Genomic DNA, 24308 nt, shown 5'->3' on the forward strand with positions numbered 1-24308 from the left:
CTATTCAATGGAAAATGCTAAAAAACAAAATTCAGGTGTAACCACTGTTTTCTTTACAGAGATATTTTAGAATTTTTATCATATAATCCAATTTTTTTCAGAAAACAGAAAAATTCGTTGATGTTTGCATCATCACCAATAATATGTTGTAACGTCATTGGTTCTCGAAGATTTGTCAGGGACAACAGGGCGGATGTTCTGTCCAGTTGATAGTGAGGGAAGTCAATCAGAAGAATACGTTTGACTGTTAAATGTGCTGAACAGTGGACACTGAGGACGATATTCACATGTGAGTAGATGGAGGTGAGTCAGATATGTATGTCTGATTCATGCCTGTGGAAGTAGCACTTCTTCTCTTCACATTGCTTTCATGCTAGATTTCCAAAGCTTTGGATCCTGTTTCAACTAATAAAGTTTATTATTAGTTTGGGTCTGCCATAGCTCTTTCCACTACACATGCTCTTTATGATGTGATTACAGTTAGAAGCTGAAATGGGGATGATGTTGTTGTTGTTATTTGGTTTTTAGGAGCATTAGCAACTAAGGCCATATTGCTCCGGGAATATGCGGTGGTCATTCCCTGACCTTTCCGCATCCTCCATATTTGGTGGTGACAGGCTCGAACCCCGGTCTAATCAAGAAGTGTGTGCTATGTACTACTGCTCCTTCCCACCTGGTTTACAGGTCGCCCCACATGAAACTTTAAATAGCTCCAAGGGAGTAATTGCAGAGTGGGATCTGATGAATGATACGGGTAGTCTTACAAATGTTGTTAATTTCAGCAAAGTCTCAGAATGTGTGCAACTTGCAGTTTCCACCAATAGGCCACTGGATCTGAGTCTTCTCACCATTTTGTGTGAGCCCGCCACATTTTCCAGACATTTTTGTATAAGAAATGGTGATAGAGTGCTAACAGATTTGTCTGAAAGAGAATGCAAAATAAGGAATCATGGGCATTCCTGTTGTTCTGTGTCCTTCCACAACCTTTTTGTCTTTGTTCCGTCATATGCAATTTCATGGTCAGCATTGCTGACAGTACTAGATGAGTGCCTAGGCTGCTCATGGTTAGCTCCTTTTTGGCCTGAGGGGTTACCTTTCCCTCCTAGGTTTCTGGCCCTGCCACGGGGAGGCAGGAGCAGTGCTGCAAGGAGGCCAAGAGGTTAGAAGCGTTAGTTGTTAATAAAGAATGTAATTATATACAGTATAACAAAAAAGAAAGGTGAATTTCCTTTCTCTGTTCTTACTTGAGACTTTCCAAGTGGAGAACTGATTTATAAATGAACTGCTGAAAGAAAACGATATAATTTAAAAAGAACTTTTATCTCTGAGAAAGATCGCTATTTAATTCGCACTCAAAACGCCTGACCTCGAATTCGCTTGGCACCCGGGTCGCATTGTTAGAGGGGTCGGAAAACTGCTAGCTTGGGGTAATTCACAGACTAATAGATTAATGGTAGCCACTGGCAGAAGTGAAAGTGATTCTTGCACTGCTTCTATTGGAATGAGCAGCAGCCTGGAAAGCGAGATACTGGAGATTTCAAGGGTTAGTATTTAGTAGAAGAAGCTGTATATGACTGTTTTTTTTTTTTAATGTGACTGGCTTATGGTTGGTTGGTTGGTTGGTTATTAGAAGTTTAATGGCGCATCAGCATCTAAGGCTATCATGCGCCAAGTCTAAGGTAATAAAATATAAATATGTAAAAATATAAAATAGCGTATCTAGTTAATATATTATGCACAGAAATATGGCATAAAACATTTACAATATGTTAAATATTAGGGCAACCTAAATAAAACTATGTAGATTAATCAGTTGTAAAAATCTAAATACATCTGACACATTGTCATCGTCTGATAAAATCTGCCTGAGTGTATAGGGCTCAGACAGATGGTTAAAACACGAACGGCGTTCATTACTAAAATATGTACATTCGACTAAAATATGACGGATAGTTAAAATTGCTTTACAATGTCTACACACAGGACAATCATCAGCCCTCAGCAAATACGAATGCGTCAGGTGAGAATGTCCTATGCGTAGCCTAGCAAGAATTACTTCCTCCCGTCGGACCCTGCGCTGACTAGAATGCCAAAGCATTATTTCAGGCTTAATTTCATTCAGCTTGTTGGTAGGGCACCCATTCCAAGATTCTTGCCAACGCGCGCATAATTTTTTGTAGATCAGTTGCTTGCAGTCTGTATAGGGGACTGACAAGCGGATGCGACTTTGTGGCGTTGCTGATTTTGCTGCTGCATCAGCTAAGTCATTGCCTCTGATACCAACATGGCTAGGGATCCAACAAAGCGAATATCGAAATTTAACTCTAAAAGGGAGTGTAATAGTTGCTGCACCCGATATAACACTGGGTGAGTGCTTTTTACATTGGATAAGGCCTGTAATACGCTTAGAGAGTCCATATATAGCATGCACTTTTGGTAGTGGTGGGTTTTTATATGATCCAAGGCCAGTTCTACTGCGTGTAGCTCTGCAGTGTATATGCTACATTCACTTGGAATACGACTACAGATTGTTTTACTTGGAAAGACACAAGCAGATCCCACAAACTCTTCAGATTTCGAGCCATCTGTATATACCGGCAAGAAGTCAGAGTGTTCGGCAAGGTGTGTTGCAAAGAGTTGCCGATATATACATGGCGATGTGTTAGCTTTCAGCCAACTCCTAAAACTGAAGTCACAAGACGGAGATCGTATATTCCAAGGGGGAAGATCTTGCTTGACTGACGTTGATATATTGTCCAACGTGAAGCCAATATCATGAACCAGCTCTTGAATCCTGATACCAAAAGGCCGACTGGCAGTATTATATTACGCGTATTATATAGATTTTCCCACCGTGGCATATAAATAGATGTCCACGTGGGATGGTCAGGCAGGGATTTTATTTTTATAGCATATTGTAGCGACAATTGCTGACGTCGAAGCATCAATGGTGGTTCATTGGCTTCAACGTATAGACTTTGGACAGGCGAAGTACGGAAAGCCCCTGTGGCAATCCGAATGGCTTTATGGTGGATTGGGTCAAGCCACCGGAGTACAGAAATTCTAGCAGAAGAGTAAGCTTGGGAACCATAGTCAAGTTTAGAGCGAACAAGTGCTCGGTATAAACGCAATAATGTGCTTCTATCTGCTCCCCAAAAGTTGGAGGAGATAGCACTGAGCATGTTCAAACCCCTCATGCATTTTGCTCTAAGCTGACGAATATGGTGTAGGAATGTCAGTTTTTTATCAAAGATAAGTCCCAAAAATTTTGTTTCTGCTACCACAGGAATTGGATTTTGTCCAAGTCTGAGTTCCGGGTCAGGATGTAGATTCCGTTTGCGGCAGAAATGCACGCAAACGGTCTTTTGGGAAGAAAACTTAAACCCATTAGTTAAAGCCCAGGAACTAAGGTAATTGACTGCTTGTTGCAATTGTCGTTCAATAACTCTCATGCTACAGGAATAACAAAAAATACTAAAATCATCAACGTACAAGGCACTATTTACTGATGGAGGAAGCTGTTTTGTAATGGAGTTAACTTTGACTGCAAACAGCGTAACACTGAGGACAGAGCCTTGGGGAACTCCTTCCTCTTGACAAAAAAGGCGGGACACACTGGATTTAACACGAACCTGGAAGAGTCGTTTAGATAAAAAATTCCTTATAAAAACAGGGAGGTGGCCTCTCAAACCAAAAGAATAGAGGTCTTTTAAAATACCATACCTCCAGGTTGTGTCATAAGCTTTTTCCATGTCAAAGAAGACTGATACCAAGTGTTCATGCTTTAAAAAAGCATCGCGAATCGCTGTTTCCAGTCGGATTAAATGGTCCAAAGTGGAGCGATTCCTTCGGAAGCCGCACTGAATCTTGTTCAAATGGTTGTTTGCCTCGAGGTAATATATGAGGCGGGCATTCACCATTTTTTCCAAAATCTTACATAGGCAACTGGTCAGTGCAATTGGACGATAGTTGCTGGGAATTTTGGGGTCTTTTCCTGGCTTTGGGAAAGCGAGAACGGTTGCTCTACGCCAAGAAACAGGAAATTGATCCTCCAAATAAATTCGGTTGTAGAGATGTAGCAACAGCTCTAGAGAGTGAGATGAAAGATGTTTTATCATCTCATACTGAATTTCATCTGGCCCTGCGGCACTCACTTTCGAGGTAGCAAGTGCAATGGTTAATTCCACTTCACTAAAAGGCAGGTTATAAGTTTCGGCTTTGCTTGAAGGGAAGTTAAGTTTTTGTTTCTCCGCTTTCTTCTTTATCACTAGAAACTCAGCAGAGTATGAAGTTTCAGCAGATATAGTGGAGAATACTTCTCCTAGAGCGTTGGCAATAGCAGTTGGGTCTGCTAATGTACAACCATTATGTTGTAGCATAGATGAAGGAGCTGATTTGTATTTACCCTTCATCTTCCGAATTTTATCCCAGACAACTTTGGTACTGGTCATCTGGTTAATTGAAGATGTAAACTTGACCCAGCATTCCTTTTGGCTCTGTCGGCGTATAAATCGTGCTTTAGCACGGGCACGTTTAAAAGCTATAAGATTTGCGGTGGTGGGGTAACGTCGGAATTTTCCCCATGACCGATTTTGTAACTTTCTTGCTTCTTTACAATCTTGGTTCCACCATGGCTTTGGAAAGTGTGGAAATCGGGAGGATGTTTTTGGGATTGCAGTTGCCGCTGCGTGGATAATACACTCTGTGATATACTTCACTGCTTCATCAATTGATTCTTGCTGAATTTGTACAGGATCAAATTCAGTGAGTAGTGAAAATTTACTCCAATCTGCTTCATCATACTTCCAGCGTGGAATTCTAAATGGATGACAAGGTTGTCCATTCACAATGGTAGATATTATGGGGAAATGGTCGCTTCCATAAGGATTCTGTTCCACTTCCCAGGAAAGCAAAGGTAGCAGAGAAGGCGAACAGATGGAAAGATCGATGGCACAGAAAGTACGGGTAGGCATATGGAAATAGGTGTTTATTCCCATATTTAGTAACGACAGGCCGTTATTGTCGAGAAAACGTTCAACAATACGACCTCATTCATTAGTTTCTGCACTACCCCACAGGGTACTATGTCCATTAAAGTCTCCAAGAAGGCAAAAAGGAGAGGGCAGTTGCGTAATAAGATCGTCGAGATCTACCTGGGAAATGTGTGTCCCAGGAGGCAAATATATAGAACATATTGTAAGTAAAGACCCTATTGCTAAACGAATGGCTACTGCTTCTAAGTTAGTGTTCAATTGAACTTGTGAGAAAGGGGTATGGTTGCCCACGAGGATTGCGACTCCTCCATGGGCCGGGCCATCCCCGTTTCTGTCTTTACGAACAGCAGTAAAATTTCGCAATATGGGGTCATCATTTGGCTTTAGGTACGTTTCCTGCAAGCAAAAGCAAACAGGTTCATATTTGCGCATTAGCATTTTGACATCCTCCATATTTTGTTGGAATCCACGACAATTCCATTGCAGTAGTTTAGCCATTATTACTTGGAATTAGTGGGACCGTTGACTGGCTTCCGAAGTGATGCGGGTTTAGATTGACCCGCTTTGGGTTTTATTCTGCCTTTGGGAAATTGAGGGCGCCCAATATCCATTTCTTCCTCCGGATGAAGATCTAGAATAGATTCTTCCACACTTTCAGCTTCTTCATTTACCTCCATTTCCTCCTGTACCTCACTAATAACAGGTGGGGTTTTTGTTTGAGGTGATTTTCCTTTAGGTGCTACTTCCTTAGTTGGTATTGAAATGGGAGTAGTGACTGCTTTATCTTGCTGTGCTTGTGTCAACAAGTATCTAGCTTGGGGTGCAAAAGAATCACATGGCTATATTGATATATCAGTTTGCGTCGAAATTGAAACCTTCCTCAAGACTGCTTGTGCATAAGATTTTCCAGTGTTTGCTGGTGTTAACTGTTTCTTTGCTTCCATATATGGTATGTTCTGTTCCGTCTTGATTTTTTGAATTTGTTTTTCGTCTTTCCATCTTTGGCATGCTCTTGAATATGCAGGGTGTTCACCGCCACAATTCAAGCATACTGGTTTCGAGGCAGAACATTCCTTTGTGTCATGTTCTTTTGCTCCACAGCGGGCACAAGCAGGAGATCCACGACATGACATCTGAGAGTGGCCATATTTTTGGCATTTGAAACATCGCAACGGGTTTGGAATGTATAGCCTTACAGGACAGTTCAGATAACCAGCCTTGATGGAAGTAGGCGGTTTAGGTGTATTAAATGTAAGGATAAGAACCCTAGTTGGGACTAATTTTCCCTCCTTGCGCATAAATATCCTCTTAACAGCTGTTACACCTTGATCTCTCAGTTCGGTGCATATCTCCTCTTCAGATGTTTCAAGGAGATCCCACTCGGCAATTACGCCACGCGATGTATTCAATGTCCTGTGTGGTGACGTCTTAATTGGAATGCCCCCAAGAGATGTTGCTTGGAGAAGCAATTCTGAATGTCGCACTGAAGACGTTTCTACTAAAAGGTCACCCGATCTAAGTCGTTTTACCGACTTCGGGGACCCTGCCAGCCCTTTGAGACCCTTCTGAATGAAGAAGGGCGACATTTTACCTATTTCCTTTTCACCGGTAGAATGTATGATAAGGAATCGAGGTACAGGAGGTGGTGCAGCTTCTGTTCGGTGTTTCTTTTTTGATGACACATTATCTTCATCAATTTCAGGTAGGGACCTCGTAGAGGCCCCAGAGGGGTTTGAAAGATTTAAATTACTCATAAGAGTAAAGAGAAAATGTCTGATGCCTAAGTACCTCACCCACCACCGAGCCCAACAAGGGGACGCCCACTCGTGAACTAGCAGGTACTGCGTACACGAATGGGACGCCGAGTTCGCTTAGAGCACCATACCCACGTTACCAATAAGTCTTTATCCCGTCCCAGGACCATAGGGAGGGAGACTTATTGGAACGCAGTTGACCCTAGCAGTATAGAACCACCCGCCGATTGATCCCAGTCGAGCCGGTCCGGGACCACCCGTCTCGTCGAAGCAGGGGCCAAAGTGGTGTATTAAGGCTGGGCCCCTCAACCACCAGGATCCCCCTTTCCGCTTCCACGGGTCGCGGCGCACGGCTGCACACGCCGGATTCCAATGTTGTAACCCTGGAACCAAGGTATGGGCGTTGGATCCCAGTGATGCTAATCTGGAAAACCAGCAGCATCACTGGGAGGTCCCCTCACCACGTACAGGTGCTCACGTCGAGGGGCTGGCTTATGGCGTTCAGGCTTCAGTTTGTTTGAGAAGAATGGCTTTTTTTGAGAAGAATGGCTGACCAGTGTCCATATCTTCTTCCACATATATTTCTAAGATTGGGTCTTTCTGTCTGGATGAGTCAATTGTATCCATAGATGTTTCTTGAATATTCTTTTTTAAATTTGAGCTTTGATTATTTGATGTAGAAGAAATCACTGGGGGGAGGAGAAGGGGATGTAGCTGGTACTGTAAGAGTAGTATTGCTTGCCTGGTTCAACTGCTTAGGGATATTGTTCTGTTGCTGAGAGAGAACAGTCCAAGCCCAGTGGGAGATTGAAGTGTTTAAAGGGACTGTAACATCAGTTTAGGTAAGGCCACTGATTGATATTTTTGCACAATACTGGTGTATGTATGTTTAGTCATACTGGGAGCAATTAATTTCCTTGATTCTTAAAAACTTACTTTATTTTCGATTTTATATTTCACAATTTTCTTTTCAGTATTCCATCAGCCGCATGTCCTAGAATAAGCAGGATGGTTGCATGTATGTGTGTGGTAAAGATATAGTGTGCCTATTCATAGGAATGTTATAAATAATAATTAATATGAAGCCATCTCAATTTCATTTCAGCTCAGAAACTATTTATATTCGATCATAAATTCTAATTTTTTTCAAAAAACAATAAAGTTCATTAATATTTGCCTCATCTCCAAAGATACGATTTAATGTCATCGATTCTCGGAGATTAGCCAGAGAAAGAAATACTGAAGTTTGATGTTGTTGATAATGTGCAGAGTCAATCAAAATATGTTTGACTGTTAGATATTCCGAGCAATGTGGACACTGAGGAGAATCATCGCCTGTGAGTAGATGGAGGTGAGTTAGATGAGTATGTCCTATTCTAATCTGTGCGAGTACCACTTCTCACTGAACTGTCTGAATGCTTGAGTGCCAAAATTTTGGAACTTGTTTCAATTGGAAGAGTTTATTATTTGTTTGTTTATGCCATAATTCTGTCCACTGTGCATGGTATGCTACTTGAATTATGATATTATAATCAGAAGCTGGAATGAAGACAGAGGTTAAGTCTAAAGTTGATGGATTTTTAGCAGAAATATCAGCCAGTTCCTTCCCTTTAATGCCCGAATGTGCTGGAATCCAGAAAAACTTCGCTAGTTGTTGGTGGTCTTCAATTTTCAACAGTAAACTCCTGATCTTATTTATAACAGGGTGGTCCTTATGAAAGGGATTTTGCATTGCTCTAATTGAATTGAGAGAGTCGGTGTAAACTAAATATTTTGCAGATGGGTGAAGAGTCAAATTTTCTAGAGCTAATTGTATTGCATATAGTTCCGCTGAAAGGCTGCTGTACTCTGGTGGAAGAGAAGCTGATATGATAGCAGAGGGAAACACTGCTGCTGCTCCAACAGTTGAATGAGATTTGGAACCATCTGTGTATGTTGTTGTTGGGTTTTTTTTTTGGCACAAAAGCAGTTTTGGCCATATTGTGCCTATCTATTAGTATTATGTGACTGTGACATTAAGTTTCTTAATTATTGTTTATATCTGGCTAAAATATCCTATTAGTTTTAAATAAGTAAATATATTTTCAATGTTGGAGTTATCACCGTTTGTATGCTGATATCGCCTAGGATTTGTGATAAAGTCAGGGAATTCTGAATATTTATAGGGATATGGAAGGCTGATTGTTGCGCCATGTGGTATTGTGGACATTCTGTAAGGAAATGTTTTACAGTGAGTTGACAAGAACAGTGAAGACATTGTGGAGGATTTGCTTTTGTGAGTAAGTACAAGTGTGTGAGATGTGTATGTCAATGCGCAGTCTGGTTAAAATGACTTCTTCGTGCCGATTCTTACAGAGACTAATTCCATGGCGGAAGTTCATGTTTTATTCCAGTGGTTACATTTGTAACCACTGAATATGGAGAATTTGTTTTATGATAGGTCTGTAATCGGAATGTGGAACTTTGTAAAGTCTTAGGTTTGTATTTGTAGGATTCTTTGCTGCTCGATCAGCACTTTCATTACCTTCAATGCCTGCATGTCCTGGGATCCAACAGAAATTTACTTGCCTTCTTTTGCTTTTGAGCTTCACAAGATGAGCTTGTATCTGGTGAAGAATGGGATATGATGGAGTCTGCTTTTTGTTAGAGAGTATGTATTGCACTCAATGAATCTGTGTATTATGAGATGTTTCAGAAGAGGAAATGATGCAATGTATTTTAAGGACATTAGTAGGGCAAATAGCTCAGCAGAATAGCTACTGCATTGATTTGGGAGTTGCTGTGAGATAACAGTGTGTATAAGGACCACTGCAGCACCAACTTGGGTATTTGTTTTAGAGCCATCAGTATATATTTGAAGGTATTCAGAGGATTGTAATGAGTGGGCTGCATGCATCTGTTTTATGTTGACATTTGGCAGAGTGCTTTTTCCCCAATGTTGAAAATAAGTGTCACAGTTAGGCATGAAAGTGTGCCATGGTGGAACACTTATGCTATTATCATTATGTACGTTGTCAAAGCTTAGCCTCCATTTTGAAACTATTTCTTTTAGTCATATTCCAGCTGGTTTATTTACTGTGGGTTTATTGCTGTAGAGGATCTCCCACTGTGGACTGAAAAGATATTGCTGAGTAGGATGATGAGGAAGACTTCAGATTTTAATAGCATAGTTTAATAGCAGCATTTGCCTCCAGAGATATAGTGAAGGCTCATGGGTCTCCGCATATAAGCTTTGTACAGGCGATGTTCTGTATGCTCCTAAGGAAATTCGTAAGGTACTATGATGTATGGAATCAAGCCATTTGATGACACTTGGTCTACACGAGCTATACACAGGGGCTTCATAGTCTAGTCTTGATCTCATTATAACACAGCATAGGTGAAGCAGTGTGAACCAATCAGCACCCCATTTCACTGCAGAAAGAACTCTGAGAATATTTAGTTTTTTTTGACAGGTTGTTCGGAGGCATCTGATATGTTCCAAAAAGTTAAGTTTTCTATTCAGAATCAGGCCAAGGAAAGGTATACTATTTTCTAGGGGTATCAGCTGGTTTTCTAGTCTTATTTCTGGATCTGGGTGCACTTTTTGCTTTCTACAGAAATGTATGGCCATTGTTTTTTGTTGTGATATTCTGTATCCATTGTTTTTTGTCCACAATTCTATTTTTTTAACTGTACTTTGCAATTGCCTTTCAATCATGTTCATGCTTTGTGAATGGCATGAAATGGTAACATCATCTGCATAAAGGAAAGTTTCTACTGTTTTCGGGTATGTCTTTTCTGATAGAATTTATTTTGATTGTAAACAAAGTCGCACTTAGCACTGAACCCCGAGGAACTCCTTCTTCCTGAGTATATGTTTGTGACAGGAAGGTTTTGCACTTCAGAAAATTTTTTATTAAAATTGGTAGGTGTCCTCGCAAACCAATGTTGTGGAGATCATTCAGAATGCTATATCGCCAGGTACTGTCAAAGGACTTTTCTATGCCTAGACTGATCATAATTAGATGCTCATTCCTTAGAAAAGCATTGTGAATATTTGCCTCTGCTTTTATCATGAGGTCCAGAGATGATCTTTTTTTGCAGAAGCCATACTGATTTGCGTTTAGTAAGTTATATTTTTTCAAGAACCAGGTTAGTCTGTTATTCAGCATTTTCTCCACGGTTTTCCCGAGGCAACTAGTTAGAGCTATTGGTTGATAGTTTGTGGAGATAATATGATCTTTGTCAGGTTTAGGGAAAGAAATTACAAGGGAGTGATGCCAGGAGTTTGGATAATAGTTTTTGATATAAATTCTATTGTATAATTAGCATAATGGCATATTTCTGCACGTCTATCCTACATCTGTCTTTCCTCAATTTGAATTTGTGCCCTCTCAGGTGATTATTCTGAACAAGAGGAAGAATCCCATCAGCATTGAGCATGCTCAAACCATTCAAGGCTTTATACACCTCTATCAGATCACCTCGCTGGTGCCTAGTCTCCAGACACTGTAATTTGCAAAACTTAAGCCTTTCTTCGTAAGAGCACCCCTTTGTTCCATTCACTAATCTTGTTGCCCTTTTCTGTACTCGTTCCCACAGCTCTACTTCCTTCTTGAAATGAGGCCTCCAGATCTGTATACAGTACTCTACGTGTGGCCTGACCTTATACAAGGGAATAATCACCTCCTTATCCTTGCTAGAAAAATTCCTATATATCATTGACAATACACCATGAGCTACTCTTGCAGCAAGTCTGCACTGCTCAGAGAACTTCATATCTGCCTGCAAAACCACCCCCAAGTCCCTTTCATTCTCTACCACTGTCTGTGTAGTACCACAGAGTTGATACGTTGCTCTGGGGTTGCTGTTTCCCATATGTAGTACTTTACATTTGTCAATGTTAAACTTCATTTGCCACCTCTCAGCCCATCTGCTCAACCTTTCCAGATCCTGTTGCAGCAGCATAGTTTCAGTAGTGTCCTTGACAACCCTGCCAACCTTCGTATCGTCTGCAAACTTGGACATTAAGCTTGATATACCGTCATCAATATCATTTATAAATACAGAAAACAATAATGAACCCAATACTGAACCCTGAGGGACTCCACTAATAACATTAGTCCACGATGAGCAGTGTCCATTGATTACCACTCTCTGTCTTCTCCCCCTCAACCACCACTTTATCCATAGCAGCAATTTGCCTCCAATGCCACACTGCTCCAATTTGTGCAGCAGTCTTCCATGTGCAACAGTACCAAAAGCCCTTCTAAGATCAAAGTTATTCCCTGCATCCAGTTCTTTTGTGACTGCATCATAGTGTCCAATCAAATTGGTCAGGCAAGACTTTCCCTTAACAAAACCATGCTGTGTCCAAGCTATAACTGAAGTCTTGTGTAGATGATCCTGCAGTGCTTCTTTAACCAGTGCCTCCATTAATTTTCCAGGAACAGAAGTTAAACTCACAGGTCTATAATTACTTGTGTCAGCCTTTGATCCTCCTTTGTGAATTGGGGTCACATTTGCACATCTTCAGTCCATGGGTACTTCCCCTGAGTCCAAGGAAGCCCTCATAATTATGGCTAAGGGTTTGCTTACTTCCTTTGCTGCCTCCTTTAATATAACTGGATAGATCCCATCCATCCCAGGTGCCTTTCTTGTGTTTATCTTCAACAATTTCGCCTCCACATTACTCTCAGTTATTACAAGGTTCTCTAGCTTACTGCCAGAGTTGAATACACCTCTGGCATTCCCCTCGCTGAATAACTCCTCATGTGTGAATGTCAATGCAAAATATTCATTTAGTTTGTTAGCTACCTGAGCAGGATCATCAACAGTTGACCCATCGATATCAAGTGGACCAATCTGATTCATCCCCTTCCTTCTAGAGTTTACAAAAGTAAAGAACTCTTTGCTGTTTTTCTTTGCATCCCTTGCCAAAGATTTCTCATAATCTGCCTTCGCCTGCCTAACCTCCTTTGTAACTTGGTTACAGATCAACTTGTATCTATCATAGGCTTCTGTGTCACGTGTTAATTTGTATGTATCCCATGCATTTTTCTTCTCTGCCATATGTTTCATTAGTTCATCTGACATCCATTTAGGCCTAAACCTTGAACAATATTTCTTAGTTGGTATGTAAAGCTAGTAGCTTCCACGATAAATTCTTTGAATGCTTCCCATTTTGAATTTGCTGTTGGTAACATCATCAGTTGGTCTCACTGTATAGAATTTAAATACTGTCTCAGTCCATCGTAGTTGCCTTTACGAAAGCAATAACCCTTCCCTTTACCCCTAATGGTAGTTACCTCTTTGAGTAAATCCCACTTCAGCACACTGTGATCACTGCCACCTAGTGGTTCATTTATCTGCAGATTCTTAATGCATGAAGAATCACTACTGATAATCAAATCAAGAGTATTACTCCCTCTAGTTGCCTCCCGAACATGCTGATGTAGAAAACATCATCCAATAAATCCACAAAAGCCTTGCTAGTGTGTGAGTGACCAGCCCCCAAATTCCAGTCAATATCTGGGAAATTAAAATCTCCCATTATAAGACTCTCTGATTTACTGGCCCACTCCATTTCCCTGTACAGTTTCTTATTATACTCATCAGAGTCATTAGGCCTATAGCACTCTCCTACTCTCAATTTTGATCTCCCAATGCTTATGTCACACCAAACTGACTCGACACTGCACTGTCCAGCGATGTCGACTGGCTTCACTTCCTTGGATTTTATGTATTTCTTAACTAATAGCATAGCCCCTCCTCCCTTCCTATCCTGTCTATCCTTTCTGTAGATATTGTACTCCCCAAATTCCAGTTCTGCATTCCTTATATCTGTGTGACACCACGTCTCTGAAATCCCAACGATATCTGCCTTTGATGTTTTGAGCAATACCTCAAATTCATCAAATTTATTTACTAAACTCCTAGCATTGGTGTACACGCAAGTATACATGCACCTGTTCTTTTTCTTAGCTACCCTAACACAACCTATGTGTTTATTTGTACCCCAATGATTCCCAGCAGTCTCTGAAATATCCTGCATCTTATTTTCCAGGCTGCTGCTCATATCAATAGAAGCAGTGCAAGAATCACTTTCACCTCTGCCAGTGGCTGCTGTTAATCGATTAGTCCTTGTATCCCCCCAATCTAGCAGTTTTCCGACCCACCTAACACTGCCTCAATAGCATCAGCAAACATTCTTGCACCCTTTCTATTTAAGTGTATCCCATCCCTGTAGAAGCAGTCTCTCCTGTTAACAAGTACAGACCAGGCTGAAAAAAATTCTACCCCTTGAGCCTTGCACAATCTTTCCAGGGCTCAATTGATCGACAGGGCTCTCATCATATACTCCCTCCTATCGTGTCTGGGCAGAATTGCAGACACTTTCAAATTCAACCCTAATTCACGGCTTTTTTCCAACAGTGACCTGTACTTGTTAAGTAATTCCGCCGGTCTCCTACTCTTAATATCATTAGTGCCAACGTGTACAACTATATCACCTTTTGTGCCCTTAAAAGATGATATCCGCTCTACAACGGATATCATCTTTTAAGGAAAAAGATGATATCATCTTTTAGGGAAAGCAATTACAAGGGAGTGATGCCAGGAGTTTGGAGAATAGTTTTCGATATAAATTCTATTGTATAATTTAAGTAATGTATTTACAGTTTTTTGACTAAGTTGCTATATCATTTGATAGTGAACACCATTGGGTCCTGCTGCACTCCTCCTTGACTTAGCCAGAGAGCATTCTGCATTTCTTCAATATCGAAGGGCTGGTTGTTTGGGGGATGTTTGCTGGTATTGAAGTTTAGCTTGTATTTTTCTGCTACAGATTTCATTTTCTGAAAGGATGGGATATATGTTGATACTGCTGATATACTTGCAACAGTAGTTGCAAGTATGTTTGTGATTTCTTTTGAGTTAGTGATCTTCTGTCCATTCAAGTTTATAAGTGGAGTTGGTACTGAAAGATATTTCCCATTAAGTTTTCTGATTTTGTTCCATATAACATGAGTATCTGTGGGAAAATTTATTTTTATTTTGTTACACAGAGCATTAATAAACTACAATAAATAAATTAGCTTTCGGCTGGGTGGCAGCCTTCATCGGATTAAAATACTTGAATGGCAGTTGGAATAGAGATGCACTGCCAGGATGGTGCGTGAGGCACGTGGTTAATTGTTTGTTGATGTTTGTGGCTGTGACGTATGGTGGTGACGTGGCCAGCGTTTGTCTATGAATAGAATTACTGACTCTGTGATGGGGTTAACTTGACAACCACTGTTCCTGTTCAAAGCTAAATATAAAATGCTCGGACACCGCTTTGAACAGGAACAGTGGTTGTCAAGTTAACCCCATCACAGAGCTAAATATAAAATGCTCGGACACCGCTTTGAACAGGAACAGTGGTTGTCAAGTTAACCCCATCACAGAGTCAGTAATTCTATCCATAGACAAACGCTGGCCACGTCACCACCATACGTCACAGCCACAAACATCAACAAACAATTAACCACGTGCCTCACGCACCATCCTGGCAGTGCATCTCTATTCCAACTGCCATTCAAGTAATTTAATCCGATGAAGGCTGCCACCCAGCCGAAAGCTAATTTATTTATTGTAGTTTATTAATGCTCTGTGTAACAAAATAAAAATAAATTTTCCCATTATGAATCCAGAGCACGTAGGCCTGTTTTATTATGTATGAGTATCTGTATTTCTGTTAATTGTAGAGGCAAAACATATCCATGATTCCTTTTTACTCCTACGCTAGATATATCTGGCTCTAGCTCTGGCTTTTTTAAAATTTATGAAATTGGCACAGGTGGGGTACTTTCGGAAGAGATTCCAAGCCTTGTTGTTCTCCTCTCTCTTGGCCAAACTGCATTCATCATTCCACCACGTTGTGGCATGTTTATGAAACTTTCCAGAAGACCGAGGGATTGTAGCTTCAGCTGCCATTAATATCTGGTTTGGGACATGAGTTATGGCATTGTCTATTGGCTGAGTAGTGATTATTTGTACATTTATTGTTGCAAGAGTTGTATATTTTGTCCAGTCAGCTTTATGAAATCTCCATCTTTTTTGGCTATTGTAATGTGTAATATTATTTGTTAATATTTTGCAAACCACAGGGAAATGTTCGCTATTAAGAGGATTCAAGATTGCCCATTCAATAAGTGGTTGTTGTTGAGTTTAACGACACATAAGCTGCTAGGGCCATATTGTGTCTTTCTAATGGTGAATATGAAATAATAACTATATTTTATGATATATTCCTATCTGGTTTAGAAAAGTAAATAGTTCTTTTTTATTAGGATCATTTCTCAGAATCTGCAATAAATTTATTGATGACTGTGTATTAGCATTTGATTTAAAGGTGTCTATGCAGATGTTTTGAAAGTGGGGACAGTCCACTAGCAAATAGCGAATAGTCAGTTGTACTTGACATGTTGTACATTGGGGAGCGCTGTCATTAGTTAATAGATAAGGTGAGTGAGATGAGTATACCCAATCCTAAGCTTTCCTAAAATTGTTTCTTTGGAAGAAACAATTTTTTTTCCTGCTTTTATGGAAGCTGGAGAGCCACAGCTTTGGTTCTGGTTTTAACTGGTATAGTTTGTTTCCTGGATAACCTCTCCAGATTAGTGACCAGCTATTGTAACATGCTTTACAGATAATGTTTATAATCGGTATATAGAGTTTGAAAAGTCTGCAAAAGAGTAGTATCTGCTATCCCAGAATGCCAAGGGATCCAGGAGAATGTCACAGTTTGGTTTGACTCATTACACACAAGTAATTTAGAATGGATTTGTTTCATTATAGGGTGAGAGGAGTTGGTATTACTATTTATGGCAGAGACAGCACTCAGCGAGTCAGTGTATATTAAGGCAGACGAAATTAGAAGTTGAGTAATGTGATCTAGAGCCAAGTTAATAGCATTAAGCTCAGCAGTGAAGATACTGCATTCTACAGGTAATGAAACAGAAGTGGTGAATGAAGGGAAGATTGCTACAGTGCCTACTTGGGTCTCAGTTTTTGATACGTCTGTATAGATCTTACAGGCCGGTGAATTAGAAGCAGAGTGAGTTTCATGTAACTGTGCGATATTGAAGGGAGAGAAGGTGTTCTTTTCCCACTGTTGGAAATAGTCATCGTAAATTGCACGGATATTTGTTCACAGTGGATCAAGCGATGTCATGTCCTGATATATATTGCCAATTTCTATATTCCACATTTGAGTTAGTTCTTTAAGTCTAAGTGCAGCAGGTCTGTTTTCGTTTGGTTTACTGTTGTAAAATGAATCCAATTCAGTATTGTACAGACATCTCCAATTAGGCTGAGAGGGAAGATGGCGGATTTTTGCAGCATACATCAAAAGCAATGTTTTCCTCCGAAGATGTAAGGGAAGTTCGTGGGCTTCAATGTAAAGGCTTTGGTTTGGTTTTGATTTTATTGGCGCATTAGCCACTAAGGCTATAATGTGCCAAGACCAGGTCATATATAAAAAATTTTAAACTTTCAGGGACCTAATTAGTTAGGTCACCATGTCAAAATGTATAACAAATGTATAAAAGGTATAAAAGAAAAATGTAAATTTTATATACAAACAAAAATGTTTATTGACTTTAAAAAGCTAAAAACAGCAGACACATTGTCATTGTCGGATAAAATCTAACTGAGTGTACACGGCTCAGTCAGACGATTAAAAGCGGTAAAACGGATATTGCTAAAATCTGGACAATCAATTAAAATGTGTCTCATGGATAAAATTGTGCCACAGGACTCACACATAGGAGGGTCATCAGCCCTCAGCAAAAACGAATGAGTCAAACGACAATGTCCTATGCGGATCCCGGAAATAACAACTTCCTCCCTACGATTCCTGCGCAGACTAGACTGTGACGGTTCAATTACAGGCTTTATTTGATATAATTTATTCGTAGTCTGTCTATTCCACGAATCCTGCCATTGGGAGTATATCTTTTGATTTATTATTTGCCTGTAGTCTGTATAGGGGACTGACAGGCAGCGATTATTATTGGGAATTGCTGATTGGCTGCAGTATCAGCGAAATCATTTCCCTTAATCCCAATGTGGCTGGGAATCCAGCAGAAGCGGATATCATATTCACATTCACGGAGAAAGTGAATCTTCTGCTGAATGCTAGACAGAACTGGATGAGAATTATATCTCACAGTTATTAAAGCCTGTAACACGCTGAGAGAGTCGGAATATAAAATGAACCGTTGGTTTTGGCATTCACTAATGTAATCCAAGGCTAACTCTATAGCGTGCAGCTCTGCAGTAAATATACTGCATTCAGAGGGAATCTGCTCCGATGTAGTGCTGTCTGTAAAGACAGCAGCAGATCCCACATATGATTCCGACTTCGAGCCGTCTGTGTAAACTGGCGCGAAGTCAGAATGTTCAGTTCGGTGTGCTGAATAAAGCTGCAGGTAGACAGACAATGGAGTGTCTGACTTTCCCCAATTTCTAAGGGACAAGTCACATGCCGGGACATGAGCATGCCAGGGTGGAAGGGGTTGCTTTGGTGTTTGGGCAACCTTGTCTACCTTGATATTAAGTTCTTTGAGTAGCACTTGGAGACGAATACCAAAAGGTCGGTTGGCAGTCTTACGGGTGTTGTACAAATTTTCCCATCGTGGCTCAAAAATGGATAGCCACATAGGATGGTCTGGCAGGGATTTCAGTTTTAAAGCATACTTTAAAGACAACTGCTTACGTTGAAGCGATAACGGTGGTTCGTTTGCTTCGACGTATAGGCTCTGGACAGGAGATGTGCGATATGCTCCAGTAGCGATACGGATGGTCTGATGATGGACAGGGTCCAGCCATCGAAGGACACTGTCTCTGGCTGAGGAATATACCTGGGACCAAAAATTTAATTTGGATCGCACAAGTGCATGGTAAAGCCGCAGAAGGGTGCATCGGTCTGCTCACCAAGATGTAGAGGAGAGCAAGCGGAGAATATTAAGCCCTCGTGTGCACTTTGTGCACAGTTGACGGATGTGATCCAGAAAGGTCAGTTTTTTATCGAATACGAGTCCCAAGAATTTTGTGTCCGCTGCTGAAAGAGCAGATAATCCGTAGATTTTTGTGAAAGATGCTTAATCATTTCATATTGGATGCCATCTGTTGTTGTTGTTATTTGGTTTTTAGGAGTATTAGCAACTAAGGCCATATTGGTCCCAAGGATGCCATCTCTTCCAACAGCTCTTGTTTGGAAAGAATGAGAGCTCTTTTCAGTTCCTGTATAGTGAATGACCCGTTGTAGGGATAAATGCTCTTAGACTGAAATTAAGTGCCTGTTTTTCGATTTTATGTTTCAGGACCAGGAACTCTGGGGAATACGAAGATGTCGCAGAGATGTTAGAGAATGTTTCTCCAAGGGAACTGGCTATTGCAGTCGGATCTGCAATAGTGAATCCATTAAAATCTAGGATTGAAGAAGTGTGGGATGTATATTTTCCATTCATTTTTCGATTTTTTATCCCAGACCATCTTAGTACTAGTGGACTGAGTAATTGAAGAAGTAAAACGGATCCACGATTCCTTTTGATTCTGACGGCGGATTAAACGTTTAAACACGTTACGTGCTTTGGCTCGTGCATGTTTAAAGGCTGATGGTGCTGAGATCAAAATTTGCCTGATGTTGGAAGGCAGTGCAGTCAGCCTGATCAGTCTTCCACCATAGTAACCTGAAAGGAAGACACGGTCTTCCTTTCAGGTTACCACGTAACGAGGTTATCACAGGGAAGTGATCACTTCCGAATGGGTTCTCCTCCACTTCCCAAGTGAGTGAAGGGAGTAGAGAAGGGGAACACATAGAGAGATCAATGGCAGAAAACTTACAGGTAGGCATGTGGAAGAAAGTGTTTGTTCCAATATTTAGAAGGGAAAGATCATTGTCATTTAGCATACGCTCTATGACTCGTCCCCTTCTATTGATGCTAGAACTACCCCACAGGGAGTTATGTCCCTTAAAATCCCCGAGAAGTAAGAAAGGGGGAAGCAACTGTGTTACAAGATCATCAAGGTCTTCCTGGTAGATGTCAGTCCCATGTGGCAAATAAATTGAACAGATGGTTAATAGAAATCCCACTGCAAGGCGAATTGCAACAGCCTCTATATGCTGGTTGTAAGTAGCAAGGCCTGAACTGGGGTCTGGTAACATATAAGGATAGCCACTCCGCCATGAGCAGGACCATCCGAAATTCTGTCCTTGCGAAAAATTGTGATGTTATGCATGGTGGGATCATCATTTGCCTTTAGGTAAGTCTCCTGCAAGGAAAAGAAAACTGGCTCGTGGTTTTGCCGAAGGGCCTTGATGTCATCAGTATTTCGCCAGAATCTACGACAATTCCATTGTAGGAATTTAGCCATTATTTTGGCTTGGTGGGTCCATCAGGCGGCTTCCGAGATGCTGAGGGCTTTGGATTTATCCTTTTTGGGGAAGTATGGACGCTGTCCCGTGTCCATTTCTTCCTCTGCAAAGAGTTCCAAGACTGATTCATCTGGTACCTCCTTATTCTGGTGTTACGGGTGGCTCTTCCGAACTTTTTAGCTTTTCTTTACCACTTGATTTTGGTAGTGGTGGAGCACTAGGAGGTACAGATATAGGAGTGGCAGCTGATTGTGTTTTTTTGGTGGGCTTTTCTGAACTCAATAAATAGCGTGCAATCGGAGTAAATGACTCTCAAGGTACACGGGGACCTTGAGAGTCATTTACTCTCAAGTACGGGTACACGGTCACCTCAGTTTGTACACGGTTTGGGATGGGTACACGGTCACCTCAGTTTGTGTACCGATAGTGCACTTAGCAGAAACCTTCTGGGCATAAGAAGGTTTCTCGCTATTTATTGGTTGGATACATTTTCTGGCCTCTGGGTAGGAGATATTCAGCTCTGTTTTCAGTTTTTAGATTTCTTTTTCATCCTTCCACCTCTGGCATGCTCTAGAGTAGGCGGGTTGCTCTCCTTGGCAATTTACACAGATCGGTTTTGAATCTGAACATTCCTTGCTCTCGTGGTCTTTAACACCACATCGAGCACAGACAGGGTTACCACGACAAGATGTTTGTGAGTGGCCGTATTTTTGGCATCTAAAACACCTCAGTGGGTGTGGGATATAAATCCTCACTGGGCAGTTTAGATAGCCTGCCTTGATGGAACTTGGAGGCCGTGGGGTGTTGAATTTGAGGATAAGAACTCGGGTAGGGACAAGATTCTCATCCTTTCGTATTGATATTCTCTTGACAGCTGTCACTCCTTGGTATTTTAATTCAAAGCAGATTTCTTCTTCGGAGACATGAAGAAGGTCCCACTCTGATATAACACTTCATGAAGAATTCAGAGTTTTGTGGGGGGTTACGGTGATAGGTATACCCCCATATGGATATAGAGTTTATGATTTTTGCCGCTTGTTTTGTGGTAGAAGCTTCGACCAAAAGGTTGCCACAGCGCACTCTTTTTACAGATTTGGGTGACCCTCCCAACCCTTCTAATCCTTTCTGGATAAAGAAGGGTGACATCTTCCCAATTGACTGTTCTCCGGTGGAATGGAGAATGAGGAAGAGCGGTGTCACTGATGGTGGTGTATCCTCAGTTCTGGCTCTTTTTACAGAGGTGTTTTTCTGAGTTATCATCTCGATTAGGTAGGGGCCTTTTTAGGGCCCCAGAAGAATTTGAATTTATAATACTCATAGGAGTAAAATCAAAATTTTCGATGCCCTAAGTACCTCACCCACCACGGAGCCCTACGAGGGGACGCCCACTCGTGAACTAGCAGGTACCGCATACATGAATGGGACGCCAAGTTCATTTAGGAGCACCATACCCACGTTTCCAATAAGCCTTGATCCCATCCAGGGACCAAAGGGAGGGAGATTTATTGGAACGCAGTTGACCCTAGCAGTGAGAACCATCCGCCGATTGATCCCAGTCGGGCCGGTCCGGGACCATCCGTCTTGTCGAAGCATGGGCCAAAGTGGTGTATTAAGGCTGGGCCCCTCAACCACTAGGATCCCTCTTTCCGAAATCCACGGGTCGCGGCACACGGCTGCACACGCCGGATTCAAACGATGTAACCCTGGAACCAAGGTATGAGCGTTACATCCCAGTGATGCTAATCTGGAAAACCAGCAGCATCACTGGGAGATCCCCTCACCACGTACAGATGCCCACGTAGAGGGGTTTAGCCCTGGAAGGTTTCCTTCTGGGTTTCTGGTCCTACCATGGAGAGGCAGAAGTGCTACCTAATAACCAAGCAACTGGAGAAGTCAACAGATTAGGAAACAATAAAAGAAAGTAGTATATAGTATCAGTAATGGCTGCATGGTGCAAGAAAGCCTATGGCTTATGCTGCATCAGCCAAAAAAAAAAAAAAAAAATCCGAACAAAACAATGATAAAAACAAAAAAAAAAATAAATAATAATAATTAATAAAAAAAAAAATTAAACCTATCATCCTATGCGCTTCCCTTACCTGAAAGTACTTCCCTTACCTTACCAGATGACCTTTGAATTTCCCCAAACCGTCGGCCTCTACCACCCATGAAGGCAACTTATTCCAGTAATTTATAACTCGCTGGCTAAAATAAAACTTCCTGCAGTCCAATCTAAACATTTCTCCCCGTAACTTGAATTTATGTCCCCTAGTTCTAGCATCATTTATAATCTTGAAAATTTCGTACTCATTCATTTTACTGATGCCTCTCAGAGCCTTAAACACCTCAATCAAATCTCCTCTAAGGTGTCTAGTTTCCAAACTCTGCAACCCACATATTCGAAGTCTTTCTTCATAAGGACGCCCTTTTGCCGATCTCAACAGGCGAGTTACCCTTCTTTGCACCCTTTCAAGAAGCTTGATGTCTTTCTTTAGGTGCGGTCTCCATACTTGAACACAGTATTCCAAGTGTGGTCTAACATAAGCCTTATATAATGGGATTTTCACGTCCCTATCTCTACTTGCAAAAGTTCGATAGATCATCGATAGGACACCATGGGCCTTCCTTGCAACCTGTTTACAATGCTCAGAGAATTTCATGTCCAACCGTATCGTAACAACCAAGTCCCTTTCCTCCAGTACTGGGTTTAGTTGAACTCCACCAAGTGAATAAGTTATTTTGGGATTACTGTTTCCCAGGTGTAATAACCTTACACTTTGTTGGATTAAAGCATAGCTGCCATTTTTCTGACCATTCCTGAAGTCTATCTAGGTCTCTCTGAAGAAGCTCAGCTTGACAGTGATCATTAACTACTAATGGATAGAAGGATGCCCTGAAGCCATCCTTCTATCCATCTAAGGATTTTCCCAGTGATTCCAACCTGTTCCAGCTTATAAAGCAACTGCTCATGTGGGACTGAGTCAAAAGCTTTGCTGAAATCTAAATAAACAATGTCGAAATTATTCCCTAAATCCAGCTCGTGAGTGACCCTTTTGAAATAGCGAACCAGATTTGTTAAACATGATTTTCCCTTTACAAAACCATGCTGAGTATCCTTGAGAATTTCAATTCGATCCAAATGATCCTGAATTCCACCCTTTATCATTGCCTCCATGATTTTTCCTACTACTGAAGTCAGACTGACAGGTCGATAATTTCCAACTTCACTTTTAGAGCCACCCTTATGAATGGGAGATACATTTTCATTTTTCGAATCCAAGGGAATCTCCCTAGAGTCTAGTGATGCTCGCATAATTAGCCTCAATGGTTCAATGCACTCGCTTGCCGACTCCCTTAAGATTATAGGGTAAAAAAAAAAAAAAAAAAAGTAAAGTGCAGCCATTATCAACCCACTGCAGGATGGAAGCCTCCTCAACAATTCATGTTGAGGGAACCCGCACTGGACCAGCGTGGCAGATTATGGTCCATTTCCCTCAAGATTATAGGGTATATTCCATCAACTCCAGGAGCCTTACTGGTCTGTAGGCTCGAAAGTTTTTTCATTAAATAATCTTGCGAAATTTCAATATCATTGATTACATATTTTTTAACTTCGCTCCCACAATTTCCCATTGCCACAAAAGGTTTTTCATTTGTAAATATCGATGCAAAATAACTGTTGAGTTCATGTGCAACGGCAGCTGGTGTATTTAATACTATCCCCTTTCCCTTACGTAAAGGTCCGATCTGGTTTGTCCTGCTCTTCTTGGCATTTATATATGTGAAGAATTCTTTATCCCCCCCTCTTTGCTCTGTTTGCTAGTGATTTCTCATAAACTGCCTTTGCCTGTCGAACCTTTTCTGTGGCTCTATTACACATCACCTTGTAGCTGTTATAGGCTTCAGTACTTTTTATTGCTCTGTACCCTTTCCATGCCACCTTTTTCTGCTCAAGTAATGTGCAAATTCACTATTCATCGAACTTGGAACTCTCCTCGTGGAGTATTTTTTTAATGGTATATATGCATTCAAGGCATCTGTGATTAATGTTTTAAAAGCGTACCACAGTTCAAATGTATTCATTTTCTGCACGATATCTACCCAGTTAATAGAGGCCATGTAGTACCTTAAGGCATCGTAATTTCCTTTTCTGAA

The 24308-nt window shown here is 41.1% G+C and overlaps 1 protein-coding gene across 7 annotated transcripts in view; it reads right to left on the reverse strand.

Moving 5' to 3' along the window:
• The window catches only part of LOC150085455 (uncharacterized), a 1845429-nt gene that overhangs the window by 177234 nt on the left and 1643887 nt on the right, over positions 1 to 24308 (reverse strand). The gene's annotated exons all lie outside the window — the stretch shown is intronic.

This window comes from Mastigoproctus giganteus, chromosome 5 (genome assembly GCF_048544385.1).
Source record: "Mastigoproctus giganteus isolate SK-2022 chromosome 5, ASM4854438v1, whole genome shotgun sequence".
Taxonomy (NCBI): Eukaryota; Metazoa; Arthropoda; class Arachnida; order Uropygi; family Thelyphonidae; genus Mastigoproctus; species Mastigoproctus giganteus.